At 35.1% G+C, this 14,558-nt stretch overlaps 1 long non-coding RNA gene across 3 annotated transcripts in view; it reads left to right on the top strand.

Moving 5' to 3' along the window:
- The window catches only part of LOC121830427 (uncharacterized), a 60,225-nt gene that overhangs the window by 23,178 nt on the left and 22,489 nt on the right, over positions 1–14,558 (top strand). For all 3 annotated transcript variants that reach the window (XR_013052049.1, XR_013052047.1, XR_013052048.1), the window contains 2 exons: positions 3,285–3,374; positions 6,558–6,650. This is a non-coding gene — a long non-coding RNA (uncharacterized LOC121830427). The remainder of the gene's footprint in view (positions 1–3,284; positions 3,375–6,557; positions 6,651–14,558) is intronic.

Genomic DNA, 14,558 nt, shown 5'->3' with positions numbered 1-14,558 from the left:
ATGTGTCCCGTTCATTCTGCTTCTGTTTTATGGAATAATTTGTGGAATATTGGCATTAACTCTTTTTTAAAAGTCCGGTAGAAGTTTATACTAAAACCCTGGCCCTGGGCTCTTTTTGTGTGAGACTTTTAATTATTGTGTCAATATCACTAGGAGTTATTGGTCCATTTATATTGCCTATCTTATCTATCCAGACTGTATTTTTCATCTCTCTGTTGTTTTTTCCCTTTATATTGCTTTATTTCTTTAAAGACTTTATTATTTTTAAACTATGTTTTATAACTCTCTATACCATTTCTCTTTTCTCTTCCAAGTCTATGTACCTGTTTAAACTGACTATGACCCTTTTAGAGGTTTATCTATCTGGGTCTGTATTTACTGCATATTTGTAATCTCTTCTGCCTTCATGAACAAAGAATAAAACTGCTATGTGGCTAGATTCCCGGCATGTTTTCCAGGCTCACTCTGGAAGCTCAAGCCCACAGGCAGCAGCTGGGAGATGCATTTCTGTAACCAGTGCCGGCATGAGGGACATGAGACTAGAAAGTCACATTTGGCTATATTTTTGTGTGATTATAACCTTTTTTTAAGCTTTCCTAGGACTTATGAGGATGTAGGTGCCAGAATTTTGGGAACTATATAGAGGCAGACTTTTCTGACCAGTACCCAAATAGCCACATGGAGACTTACTATTAGTTATAAATGCTCAGCCACTAGCTCAGGCTTGTTAGTAGCTAACCCTTCTATTTTAAATTAACCTATATTTCATATCTACCCTCTGCCACTTGGCTTAGTACCTTTTATCAGTATGGCAAGTATAACTCCTTCTCGCCACATCCTTTGCCATTTCTGAGATTCTGCCCTTCTTTTTCCCAGTGTCCTCTGTGTCTGGCTGCCCCACCTATACATCCTGCCTCGCTACCAGGCAATTACCTCTTTTATTAAACCAATTAAAAGGTGCCTTGGTAAATACATATCTTCACTGTGTGCAAAAAATGATTATTCCATAAAAGATAAATTGTACATATTGAGAAAATTATCCATTTCTTTTAGTTTTTCTAATTTTGTGGAGTGTAGCTTTGCAAAGTATATCCTTATGATTCTCTGGATTTCTTTGATATCTGTTATGTCCCTCATTTCATTCTTAATTTTGTTAATTTGTATATTCTCTCTATTATTTAGTTAATTTTGATAGGGACTTGTTAATTTTGTTTATTATCACAAAGAACCAACATTTGGTTTCATTAATTATTTGTATTTCTTTTTGCCATTTGTTTCTATTATTTTATTTCAGATCTGACTTTGATTATTTCTGGCAATCTATTCCTTCTGGTTTTAATTCTTCATTTTGTTTTAGAGCTTCCAGGTGTGCTGTTAAGTTATCTGTATTTACTTATGAAATATGTTTAATTCTTTTATTTTTCATCATTGTATTTTCCAGAACTCAAAAGAAAGTTTGGCATTGTTGAGCTTCCAAACTTAACTATTTGAAGAGCAAATGATTAATTTCTTACTCTTCCAAAATAACAACTTTTTATTATTATATTTATGATGTATCTCATAGTTAGCATCCTTCTTTCTCTAAAACAAAAATTTAATTGCATCTTTAGAAAAAACTAAAAACTAAATTTTCCATGGTAGTATGTATTATTAGGAACACTATCATGCTCTCCTTCCTTCCTTCCTTCCTTCCTTCCTTCCTTCCTTCCTTCCTTCCTTCCTTCCTTCCTTCCTTCCTTCCTTCCCCCCTTCACTCTCTCCCTCCTTTCCTTCCTTCCTTTCTTTCTATTTTTCTTCCTAACTTTTTTCCCTTCATTTTAAATACTGAATCTTACTGGTAATTCATTTGGCCTTTAAAAAATCTGCCTGCCCCTGACTCCTGAGTGCTGGGATTAAAGCCAAGCAATATAGCTTCTGGCCTTATCAGTTTTAAAATATGATAAAATACCACTGTTTATTTTCCTACTCCAGCTGCAAAACCAGATAACATTAAATCAAGAGTTGGATTTCTCTTCCAGTCACAATACTGCCTTGTAGGTGTGAGGAAATGGGAGAAACCTTAGTTTAAAAGTGAATAGCTGAAAGAATTTTCACTTTCAGTTCCAAGATGTAAAAGATCTTGGGCATTAACATAAGAAAATGTTGGACACACTCAGAATCAGTGTTTTTCTTGACACCATCCAGAAATTTAAGTTGTATGGCAAACTGCCACTCTGCTATTTGGCGAATTTAGGTACTCCCAGAAGCAGTGCAGCCAAGATCTGCTTGCCTGGAACTGACTCTGCTGTTTCTGAAAACCATCTGCATTACTGTTGGCTGGAATATCCTGTCCAGAATGGGAGCATTGCTTCATGTTCTTCATCCAGTCAAGACATTCATCATCTCAATCTACCACAGAAGGAGCAGGCAAGGCTAATACCCTTCCTGCTGTGTGCTGTATTTTGCAAATGGCTTTCTGATCAGCAAAAATCTAGCAAGTGTTAAATTCTTTATATCACACTTTTATTAAAGATTAAAGATATATAGCCTGACTTTATCTTTCTTTAGGCAAAATGGGGCTGTATGTATATGAAAAAGAAGATCCTAACTGACAGGAACTAACCTGTTACTGCTAAGAGTGGGATTGCCATTCACAGTTTTTTTTTTTTAAATCACTTCCTTAAAATTCAAATAATGGATAAGATCCTGTTGTGACCATAATATGTCAAGATCAAAATGATAGACTTGTGGTCATATCTAAACTCACACTAAAAAAAAAAAAGTCTAACCTCAGCCCTACACAAATAAATATAGGAGGCAACTAAGGATTGTGTAGAGTGGGAGAAATAATGTTCCCAAAAGAAGAGCATATCAACTGGTTATCCAATACCAAATGTTCAGCTTAAAAACATGAAAACATTTAACGTTACAAAGACTGAGCAGAATATGTTTATGAATATATATGTATATATTCATATATACATGTATATGCATGTAACAATAATTATTGAAAATGAGAGGTCATAAATTTGAAAGAGAACAAGGAGAGATGATATATGGGAGGTTTGGAGGAAAGAAAGTGAAGGAGATAATGATGTAATCATAATCTCAGAAATATTTTTAAAATGTACAAAAAATTCAAATGTGAATAAATACCCTATATGTGTCCTAAATACCAGCAATGTGTTTTTGTTTGTTTTATTGTGTGGATGTTTGTCTGTGTGGGCTGTTTTGTGAGATGGACTTTGATACATAGCCCAAGGTTGTCTATACTCAAGATAATCATCTTGCCTCAACTTTTTCAGTGTGGAAACCAGGCTTGAACCTCCATTTCCAGCAATCAGTGCTTCCTCACCAATCCGTGAAAGTCCTTCTGATGTTTTAGACTTGTTAAGGTAACTTCTCATCTTTCTTTCTTGTCACTTTTGTAAATAGGATTCACAGAAAATTCTAGTTGTAGAATTGACATCATTTTCAGAGCCAAGCATAATTTTCTTGAACTACAGTTGTTGCTGACTCCAGACGCCAAATATATCCATCCCGATAAGCCCTGATTCTCTATAAGGTCCTTCCCTGCATTCTCTCTAACATGACTGCTCATCTCTGTTTTACTACTGATGTTCTTCTGGTGAGGGGGAACTGAGGTTTTTAATGAGAAATCATGACAATTATAGAACTAAATCTACTTATACTGTACAGCTGAAGTTTAATTTCCACATTATTATTCTTTTATAATTTTATTTCTTGAGGATAGGACACAAGGGCTTTACATACTCTAGACAGCTATACTATCAGTATATATTCTTGGTCACCTCTCCCCTTAAATGATTAGTTACAATTTACACCTAAAAGTATGTTCTTTTCTTTCACTTACCATAAATATTTATTTTTTACATTCATTTATATATTTCTCTCCCTCCCTCCCTCCCTCCCTCCCTCCCTCCCTCCCTCTCTCTGTCTCTCTGTCTCTCTGTCTCTTTCTCTCTCTCTCTCTCTCTCTCTCTCTCTCTCTCTCTCTCTCTCTGTGTGTGTGTGTGTGTGTGTGTGTGTGTGTGTGTGTGTGTGTACATGTTTCTCATTCTCTGTTTTTGTTTGAGTATTAATGATCAAACTCAGTGCTTCATGCAGGCTAGGCAAAAGTTTTATCTCTTAGCTATCCCAAAATGCAAAGCACTGTAAAAAATTATTATGCCACAATCTATTCCTCCTCTCCTGTCTCATGCAAGCCTATTCTTGGCAGCTTTTATGAGTACATTACATGGGAAGTGCTTATATGCTTGAAGCCATGTACAGGAGAGTGATTAAATACTACAGTGTAGAAATGCTGTGAATGTGTATCCTGAAGTCTTACATCCTAGAAGCTTACTGCCCAATGCTAAGCTGTTGAGAGGCAGAGCCTATATAAAATGGAGCTTACTTTGAGGTAATTAATCCAGTGAGCACTACTATTCAGAAGAATGGCAGTTTCAAACTCTGGGTTCCTTACAAAGTACAGACATCCATATCCTTGTTCCTTGTAGATGTCTTTCTCTTCTTCTGCCATGATAGAATTAATATAAGAGACCCTCACTGAAGTCAGTGTTTGGAATTTCAACCTCCAACATTGTGAGTCAAATGACTTTCTTTTATATATGTCACCTAGCCTTAGGTATTTTGTTATAATAACATAAAATAGAATAAAAATAAGTAGCTATCTCTTTCATTGTTTATAAAGCTTATAATACACCAGATGATATGTTATTATTAATGGAATGTACAGTTTGTTTGGCAACACGGTCACTGAACTGTGCATTTATTGCATTTCTACAAAAGACAAGAATAGATGAAGAGTGTACATAGTTCCATAGTCCAGAAGATTTGATGATACTGTTGCAGGAATTTTCAATGGAAAGGGAAAATAAGAGAGCCTTAGGGATGTCTTATGCAGTAGGTTGCCAAATGTCATGGAAGAACGAATGCAAGGGGTGTTGCCTGCATGACTGCATAGCTCCTCCCAGCATCTGTGCTTGCTTAACTTATTTTTCTTCCTATGTATGTACACATTCTGTCTCACAATAGCCATCTATTTTTTTTTCTTATGGTCAATACACCACATGTTGTTGTTGTTTTGCCTGTTTTCCATCACCTCTTGACCAGAAATAACAATCTAAAACACAGAGCTTGCTTATTTAGTTTTGCATTGCAAAGTTTAGAAAGAGGCCATAATTATAGCCGAACAACTGTAGTAAGCAGTGTCCATCAGACACGCCCTTGTTACATCCACTGAAGATTTGTATTTAACTATATCTTGATATGCTAGTTAGCTACATATCTTTATTTTGCTAAAGAATATGAAATTAGCCGATCCATTTGAAAAGAGGTTTAATAGATTCATAGACCACTAAGAAGGTTAGAGTTGTTGTCAGTGGATTTTGGAGGGTTTATTACACAACATTATCACAGAAAAAGCTGAAAAATAGCAAGCCCGCCCAGTCCTACTGCTACTTCTGAGTCATATGTATGCAGAAACATCTTCAGTCTGTCAATGGAGTGCATACTATTACCAGCCAGACTGTATACATGAGCAATCTGACAGCAAAAGGTTAAGGAAAGAAACTTTATACAAGATAATTATTGTAGGGTAACAATTTGAAGCAAGTATTCTGGCTCGAGAATTAGTGTTTTTATATTTAGCAAATAGAAATTACATAAATGTTAATTTGAATTTCACATAAATAATAAATTTCTCCCAGCTGTGGTCTACAAGTAGACCCCAATACTGTAAAGGAATAATGTATTCATGTATTGGAGACTTGGTTCTCAGTGTAGTCCCATGAAAACTACTGAGGCATTTAAGGGTCAAATTGAGGCTGACTATATGGCTCAGTGTTTATGAGCACTTGTTCTTCTAGAAACATGATTTCGCACCCACATTGTGCTGCTCACAACTGCCTGTAAATCTAGCTTCATGGTCTCCAATGCCCTTCTCTAGCTTCTAATGTTATCTATAGACAATGTTATATACTTCTACAAACACACATTCATAGATTGATTCATACAAAATAAAATAAAATAAAAAAATCTTAAAAACAACAACAACAAAAAAGACATCAAATGTATTTGGGGCACATATAGTCAAGGGTAATGTTTACCAAACCAAAAAAAAAGCGAGAGAGAGAGAGAAGAAAAAAACAAACAAAAAAAGAAAAGATTAAGAAAAAGAAAGGCAAATAAAATAGAAAAACAAAAACAAACAAACAAACAAAAAGAATTTACAAATTTACCAGGTAACTCTCATTTAACAATAGCAATTTTGAATCACTAATTCACTTCCTGCTGACAACATCTTCTCCTCCTCTATGCATTAATGTCAATAATAACCAAGAAGCCTTTCTCATAGTTTCACTTGATTTCATGTATCTCAACCTTCAAAACCCTGAGGTAACTAAAAATTCACCTTTATAAAACCACCTACTTCATGTGTTTTTTTACTATAGCAAAATTCTGATTATATGCCCTTTGCAGGAATTTATATTTGTAATTATGACAAATAACAATGAGAAATGCTAGTACTCAAGTTCTAACACTCTTGTGCATAGGTGAATATTGAAATGTTTTCCTTGAGACAAAATGAGGCAATATAATCCATGAATATGAATATGTCAACCATCTATTTGGAAGGAATGTGAAAGGTACGGAAAGGAAACTTGAAAATCTCTCTCTAAAAAATGTAACTCTCATAATGAAAAGTCAAGGAGAAAATCTTGGTGATGTCCATTTTGTAGATTAAAATCAGTTTTAATAAAATGGTCTATCCAGTTGATAAGTAATTTCAGCACTACACAGATGCCATTAATCTGTACCTACATTACAAGGTATAACAACATTTCTTAAAGATTTCACTTTAGCTTCTCCCATGGCTGGGAGTGTGCTGCATTCCTAGTGTAGAATTCTATGCAGGTCATGTCTTAGAGATAGATACTCCCCTGTCAGGAATTCATTCACACCCCAACACTGACCATTGGTTTGTTGCTGGGCATTTTTCTGAAAATTTGGAAAAAGTATGTTGATTACATTGGTTTTTCACTTGTATCTACTCCTAGAGCAAGAAGAAATTAGTAAAACTGTGTTTCCAGAAAACTTTAATGAACAATAAACTTAAGTTGTTTAGACAAACAATGTTACACACAATAATGAACTTTGCTATAGAACCAATAATTATTCAAACAGAACGATCTTCATATTTGTTTAAATTTAAAAATCATTCAGCCCTAATAAAAAAAAATCATGAAATTTTTCAGGTAAATGAACTAGAAAGGATGATCTTGAGTGAGGTAGCTCAGACCCAAAAGACAAATATGACATGTTCCCTCTTATCTGAGGCTCCTTGCTCCAAATCGTGAGATTTGAGTATATATTCTGGAGTCACTGCAGAAACCAGGAAAGGAAAAATGAATCGAGCTGGGGTTGGTGTTGGGGAAGCAATGGAAAGGGGAATAGCAAGGTACAATTGATCTGACTAGGGAAATGGGAAAGGTGGTCTGTAATTGGAGAGGGAAGGGGATAAATATTTAGAAAGAGAAACGTGTAAAATAATAGTAAGGATGTCTGAAAAAGTCACAAAAAATCATACTATTTACTATCTACTTAAAAACAGCCATATAATACACATAAGTCTGAATCAAATTATACATATACAATTTAAATGAAAATTTCTCATCAGGGATAATAATGCTCCCTCCAAAACCGAAAGACCACCTCATAAAAACTCAACACCAGGTATGAAAAACCTGGTGTTGAGTTGTTGGCCAGGGCTGTCACTGTGACTCACAAAACCACAGACTACTGTTAATGACCTTGGTTCACAAGGTAAGTCCTTATTACTAAAGACACCATGAACTTCATGTCATAGAGAGCCCTGAGCTGGAACTGGTTGGGATGAACCCTCCCTGAGGACTAGCTTTCATGGTGTGTAAGGCACCACTCAAACTTCCAAGTGAGGAAAGCATCCAGCAGTCCTATTCAGCTATGCTGTCTATGAACCAAAACAACCAGAATGGCACAATAACCCTATGATATAGTAGTAGCATATATATATATATATATATATATATATACATAGAATGATAACCAACATCTCCTGTTCAAGAAAAGGTAAGTTATGCCTGGTAGTGGAAAATTAACCAGTTATTCATGACTAGTGAAGTCATGGATCTTGGAGAAAACCTAGAACCACCACTTTCCTAAACCAGCATACTGCCTAACTACATTATAAATATCTGTCCTTATACCCACAGATAAATGTAGTCCTCATCCCTCATCAAGGAAATACCTCTTTGCATCAGACAGAGACCACTATAGAAAACCACAACCAATAAATGCAGTTGGTGAGTCTAGTCCCAGTGTATGCATCTACAAAACAATTCCCACACTCAAGGCTTAGGGAACACTGCAGAAGAGGAATGAATGATTGTTAAGAGCAAGAATGTCAGGGAGTTTGTTGGGAGGTTGTGTTTCTAGTAATTTCAGAAGGTACACACAAAAGGTCTCACCATCATGACTGCCAAAAGAGGAATTGAACAAAGAAATAAAATGAGAATAGACATACCAAAGTAGGTGGGGGAAAGGCCACAGGACCCAACCTTACACATACTCACACACACATACACACACAAAATAAATTAATAATAATAATAGTAAAAATAATAACTAAAGCAAAGTAAGGAAGTAGTCTTCTTCATGAAAAAGCACATTAGTTGGTTACCCAATATCAAATGAACAGTACTTAAAACATACATATAAATAACATTGCAAAGAATGAACAGATTATATTTAGCAATATATCTCCATATATATAATTGCGTATATATGTAATTAATAACAATTAATAAAAGAGAGATTATGACTTTTAAACAGAACAAGAAGTGACATGTGGTAGTGTTTGGAGGGAGGAATGGGAAGGAAGAAATGGTTTAAATATAATCTTAAAAATAAAAGAAATACAGAAGAAAAAACAACTACATAAACCCAGAATGGACCGTGGGATGGCTCCATAGTTAACAGTACTTGTCACCTAGTTTGACAATTGGAATTCAATGGTAGAAAGAGAGAGTCACTTTTTACAAATTATCTTTGGACTACACATGTGACATGGCACACACACTTCCACACTCATACACTTCACACACACACACACACACACACACACACACACACACACACAAAGTAAATTAAGAAAATTTAAAAGTTAATTTAAAATATTTCTGCTTAATTTGTTCCACTTATTCTTTCAGTATCTGATATGATATGTTTCAATATGAAAAGTTAAAAAATATATATAATTACTGATTTGGAGAAGTTTGTACATTAGCAACAATGGAAAATCACTAAATAGTAAATACTATAAATAAGTAATTGACATATTATTTTAAAAGATGACTACTGCAGTGAAATCAAGAGAAATACTTCAGGGAGAAGCTCAATGAAAATTGCATGGTGGTATGAAAGAAAATTATAGCAGACAGACTCAAATAGACTCTGGGGGACTTTACCCAAAAGAATTACATAGAGAAAACAGAATTTTCTTAGTCATGCTTGAGAAAAAGTATAACACTTAAAAATCCTCCAATAACCTTGGAGGAAAGTTCTTGGCAATGATAAATGTGAGTATGATTCTGTGGTGTAGTTCTGTCTGCTTGGTAGAATATTCTTAGTAAAGTTTTAGGTGTCTTCTCTCTCAAGTAGACTGGAGATAGAAAATGTCATTCCAGATCATTACATTTCAAAGTGATTGCCCCCAGGTCTTTGAGAAAGACATCCTTGGAATTAGACACTTGAGGAAATTTTATGTCAAAAGACAACAGAGAAATAAGAAAATCGCAATTGCATATTTTGTAAAATAAATGCACAAAAAATGGCCTGAAGTTAGGAAGGAAGCTGTGTGATTTAGAATAGCTGATGGGAACTTTCAGGACACCTTGGTGAGTGTTATGGAGGTGGGATGCTTTGTATACTATTAAGTGTGGTATTTGATGTAGTCCACACTGAGAAGACATTGAAAATAAATGAAACATTGGGACAAGGAGAAACAGTGTTAGTGGGAGGGGAGAGGGAGTTTCTAAGGTAATATATCTCCTGTCATTTCAAAGAAAGCATGAGAGCTTAATGACAGCAGTAGACTATGAACTGCATTTGGAAAATTTAATCAAGAACATTTTGTGACTTTTCAGCTCTGCAAACACATCAATTTTATCTAAAAATTTCCAAAAATTTCAGACAATATCGTCCTATTTCCAGAAAAAAAGAAAGAAAACAAATCATTCAGTATATAGAACAAAAGAGGTTGTAATACTTAAACACACTGGTCAACTAATAAAGAACAGTGAATTCATAAAATGTGCATGAATAAGAAATATGAACTCAAGAGTTAAAAGCAGAAGTATTCTGAGTTCGAGGCCAGCTTAGTCTATGTAGGAAGTCCTAAGGTAGTCTGAGATACACAGCAAGACCTTGTCTCAGAGCAAAAAGGGTCATATGAACAGTGCTCACTTTAGATGATAGGGCACAGGCTTCTGTCCTGAGCACACTCCTCAAGCGAAAGCGAAATACAGTGTGAAACAAAAAATTAGGGCCATAAAATCAACAAGTATTTAACTATTAAATATGTCAAGCTTTTTAAAAGCCAAGTTAAAATAGAAAATACATTTCCATAAACATTTAGTTATTTACCTTAACTCACAAAAGTAGTAGTCATGACAACATACTCCTTTTTAAGAAATTTTATTTATTTTTCACATTATATTATGAGTATTGGCTTGAATGTAAGTATATCTATGGAGGCCACAACAGAGTGTCCCCACATAATGTCCTAGAAATGAATTAATGCATACACCATTGTACTTCTTCAGGTTGTTGCAATTTTGGAGTTGCTTTTAGAATGTAGCACTCTCTGGGTAACAGGAAAATTAAACAAAAACATTTGTCTTAGTGGGAGAAGACTGAAAAAACACAGAATATTGTAACTGAATATTCAGCAAACTCGTGTATGCTCTTGCATATAAGAAAGTTTGTTTTCAATATGTATTCATGCATGAAGATATCTGCATTCATTAGATAATCATATGCATCTTCCTCACATAATTATGGTTATATATATATATATATATATATATATATATATATTCCATATTATTTCCAATCATACAACTTGACACAATATTTTTAAAATTTATTTCTATTTATATGTGTAAGTTTTTGCTTGCATGTATGCATATTGATTGTAGAGACCAGAAGATGCCGCTGGACCCACAGGTAATGAAGTGATGGCTGATTGTGAGCTACGCTGTGGATGCTGGGAATTAATCCAAGTCCACTGTAAGAATTGCAAGTACTCTTAACACTTGAGCCCTCTTTCAAACCCTCATAACGCACTTTTTAGCTTTTATGTATATTATGACATATAGAACAAAAACTTAGAAGTGTGCACAAGGAAATAGAGCACTTGCACACTTACAGACACACACCAGGTACACTGCACCTGCACACACACACACACACACACACACACACACACACACACACATACACACACACACCAATACAGAAGGTGCAACAATTATTTTAATAATAAAACATGTTCATAAATGATTAAATTATATTGTGAATTTACCTTAGTGAGGTTATAATGTTTAACTAATGCTTAGAGATCTTTTAGTATTATTTTATACTTTTAACCTTATACTCATAATCAAGCTTGGAATTTGTTGGCTAAATTCTGAGTGACATAATCTCCAGAATTAATACATTGGTATTTACTTTCATTTGATTAGTGAATATTTGAGCTTGTAATTCTAATACTTCTTAGCAAATATAGATAAAATTCCATGTAAATTGCAACTAACCATATATAAGGAGAGATAAAAATACTTGATTATTTTAAATTTAAATTATTTTAATTAACTAATACATAAATAAAGATGGTAAGTGTTCATGATGTGAACACCCACCCATGAAATTCTCAATCATCCTCCTGCCAAATATTTCTGAGTGTTAGGGTTACAATCTGAGCAGGCATGTCCATTTTAAAGACTTTTATTCTAATACCCTTTAATTATTAAGTAATTTTGTTCACAAACAATTTTTATCAGTGAAATAAATACTTTCTCCTTTCCTTAAACCAGTTCTAACTGAACCATCCCTGTCCATAGAATGGTGGTAGCATTCACTGAGCAGCATTAATATACTGTATATTTTAAGCACGTATTCAGCATGCAAGCCCTTAACATCCTCATTCACTCAAACCTGCAATTTCACCATTATTTCAAGAAAGTAAATGCCTTCTGTTTGGAAGGACTCTTTCTAGGGAACAAGAGCATCATGGATTCTGCCTATCCTCTCTCTTTCTGTGGACTTTAAGGGCTGTGTAGCTTTACTTTGTTCAATATCACCAGAATATAACTTCTACATTATTATATTTGTCTACTTGACTCAGGATAGTCTTCTTGTTATCTGCTTTTCTTCTGTGTCTTGATCCAAATTTACTTCCTTCTCTTTCCTATTTTCAATTTTTATTATATTCTTCAAAGTTTCATAATTGTCTTTTGAGCATAGATCCACACTTCTCATATCCACACTCTTTCTCCACCCATCCAACCTTTGTCTTTTTCCCCCCTTACTAGAGACCAATTTGTGCTGCTCAAACATTCTTGGATGTGCAGTCTTCCATTAGAGACTGGTCAGCTTTCAAGTGCCTTGTTACACTAGCACAGAAAAGCTTCTCTCCCTTTCCCATCATCTAACAAATGTTAAATAGATCCATGGCCAAGAATGTAACTGTGCCCAACTCCTGTCTTCTTACTGGATTTGTCCTTCTAGCTCAGGCTTGCATAGACCTTGTGCATGCTGTCCAACTGCTGTGAGTTCATGAATGCAAATTTCCTAATATGTCCAGAACACACTGTTTCTTTGTAGTAATCCACTGCCTCTGGCTCTTCCACTCTTTCCATCTATTGTCTACAATAATCCTCAGCCTTGGCAGGAGGGGTTCTAGTAGAGAGGGGGTATAATTCCATTTGGTGCTAAAAAATTTTGTTCCTTATTCTCTACAATTTAGGCAGCTGTTGGTCTCTGTTTTAACCATCGTCTACTGCTAATTGATGCTTCTCAGATGAGAGCAAAGAGATGCGTTGATCTGTGAAAATAACAAACTAATTAGGAGTCAGCTTAATTAGTCTGCTTGGTAGACTAATAAAGAACATTATGGACTATCTAGTCAGAAGTACTTGGCTAGATAGTGTTGTCAGCTATGGGTTTTATCTTGTAGGGCAGTATTTCAGTTCAATCAGAACATGGTTTGGTAGTCTAATGATGTTCATGCAACCATAGAACTAACAGGAGTATCTTGCTGGACAGTTGATATTTTAGCTTTAGTGCTTCACTTGTAGGCATAAGTGATGACAGTGTTCATCCTTCAGTGTCTACATAGTACCCTCTAGCACTATGAAAGCTAGCCAGCAGGATAAAGCTTCCACTTCAGTAACAACTTCTTTCCTAAATTTTCTCTGACTCAAATATGTAATGTTTACAGAAATAAGGTCTTACTATTATGTTCTTTAATGTAGCCAAGAACAATGGATATAGCTTCCAATGTTTCATGTCTAAGGGGCCTCATTTGCCAACAACTCCAAAAGAAAACAACCCATTCCTAAGAACTATTTTGTTTCATTTTTTTTGTTTGTTTGTTTGCCTCTGTTGTGTAGTGAGGACTTTATTGCTCCACTATATAACTACATTGTGGGAGCCCATTTTCAGGTTCCTAGCGGCTTTACCCAGCAGATCTGCATAGAGAGGATAATTGGACCACTGGCCTGAGTGGCAGGTGTCTGAGAGAGTCTGCACTTGGCTGTGCTGAAGGGAGGTCTTTTGCTCCACCTCTTGGTGGTTCTATAAATACCTTAGGGCAGAGACAGACAGGGCCCATTGGAATAGGTTCCAGGCCCTCTCGAGGCTATTCTGTATTTTCTGTCCATTTATCTCCACATTCTAAATCCTTCTATCTAATATTTCTTGATTCTCTCACTCAAGAAAACTCTGGGGAACTGTGGGGTTGGTGGGTAGCCGCTCCACATTGCATTTAAAATCTTTTCAAGTAAATATGAAAAAATGTATGGGTGTATGTATGTACATATCTATCTGGAAACTTCTAAGTAGTAGGTTTCCATAGGACTGTTTGAAAAATCTTCATGGGTTTTGATCCATATCCATATTCTCTCCTCAACCCTGCCCCCTGCATCCCTACCCCAATTTAAACCCTTACTAATCCTTAATTCCACACTACCTCTTTGTACTAGTAGATTCTATTTCTCTTTTCAAAACCCTTCCTTGTGGCCTTTTAGCAATTCCCTGGTTTCAATTGCTATTCCTAATGAACCACACTAAAAACTAATATAAAAATATAAAAGAAAATAGGTGATGATTGTATCTTTAGGTTTAATGATTGTTTCAAGCTCTATCAATTTACCTGTGACTTGCACATCATTTTGTAAATATACCACAGTTTTATTATCTATTTTTCACTTGGTAGACATCTAGGCTCTTCCAGT

This window comes from Peromyscus maniculatus, chromosome 6 (genome assembly GCF_049852395.1).
Source record: "Peromyscus maniculatus bairdii isolate BWxNUB_F1_BW_parent chromosome 6, HU_Pman_BW_mat_3.1, whole genome shotgun sequence".
Taxonomy (NCBI): Eukaryota; Metazoa; Chordata; class Mammalia; order Rodentia; family Cricetidae; genus Peromyscus; species Peromyscus maniculatus.
The sequence above is the reverse complement of the archived record's forward strand: the minus strand, read 5'-3'. Positions and strand labels throughout refer to the sequence as shown.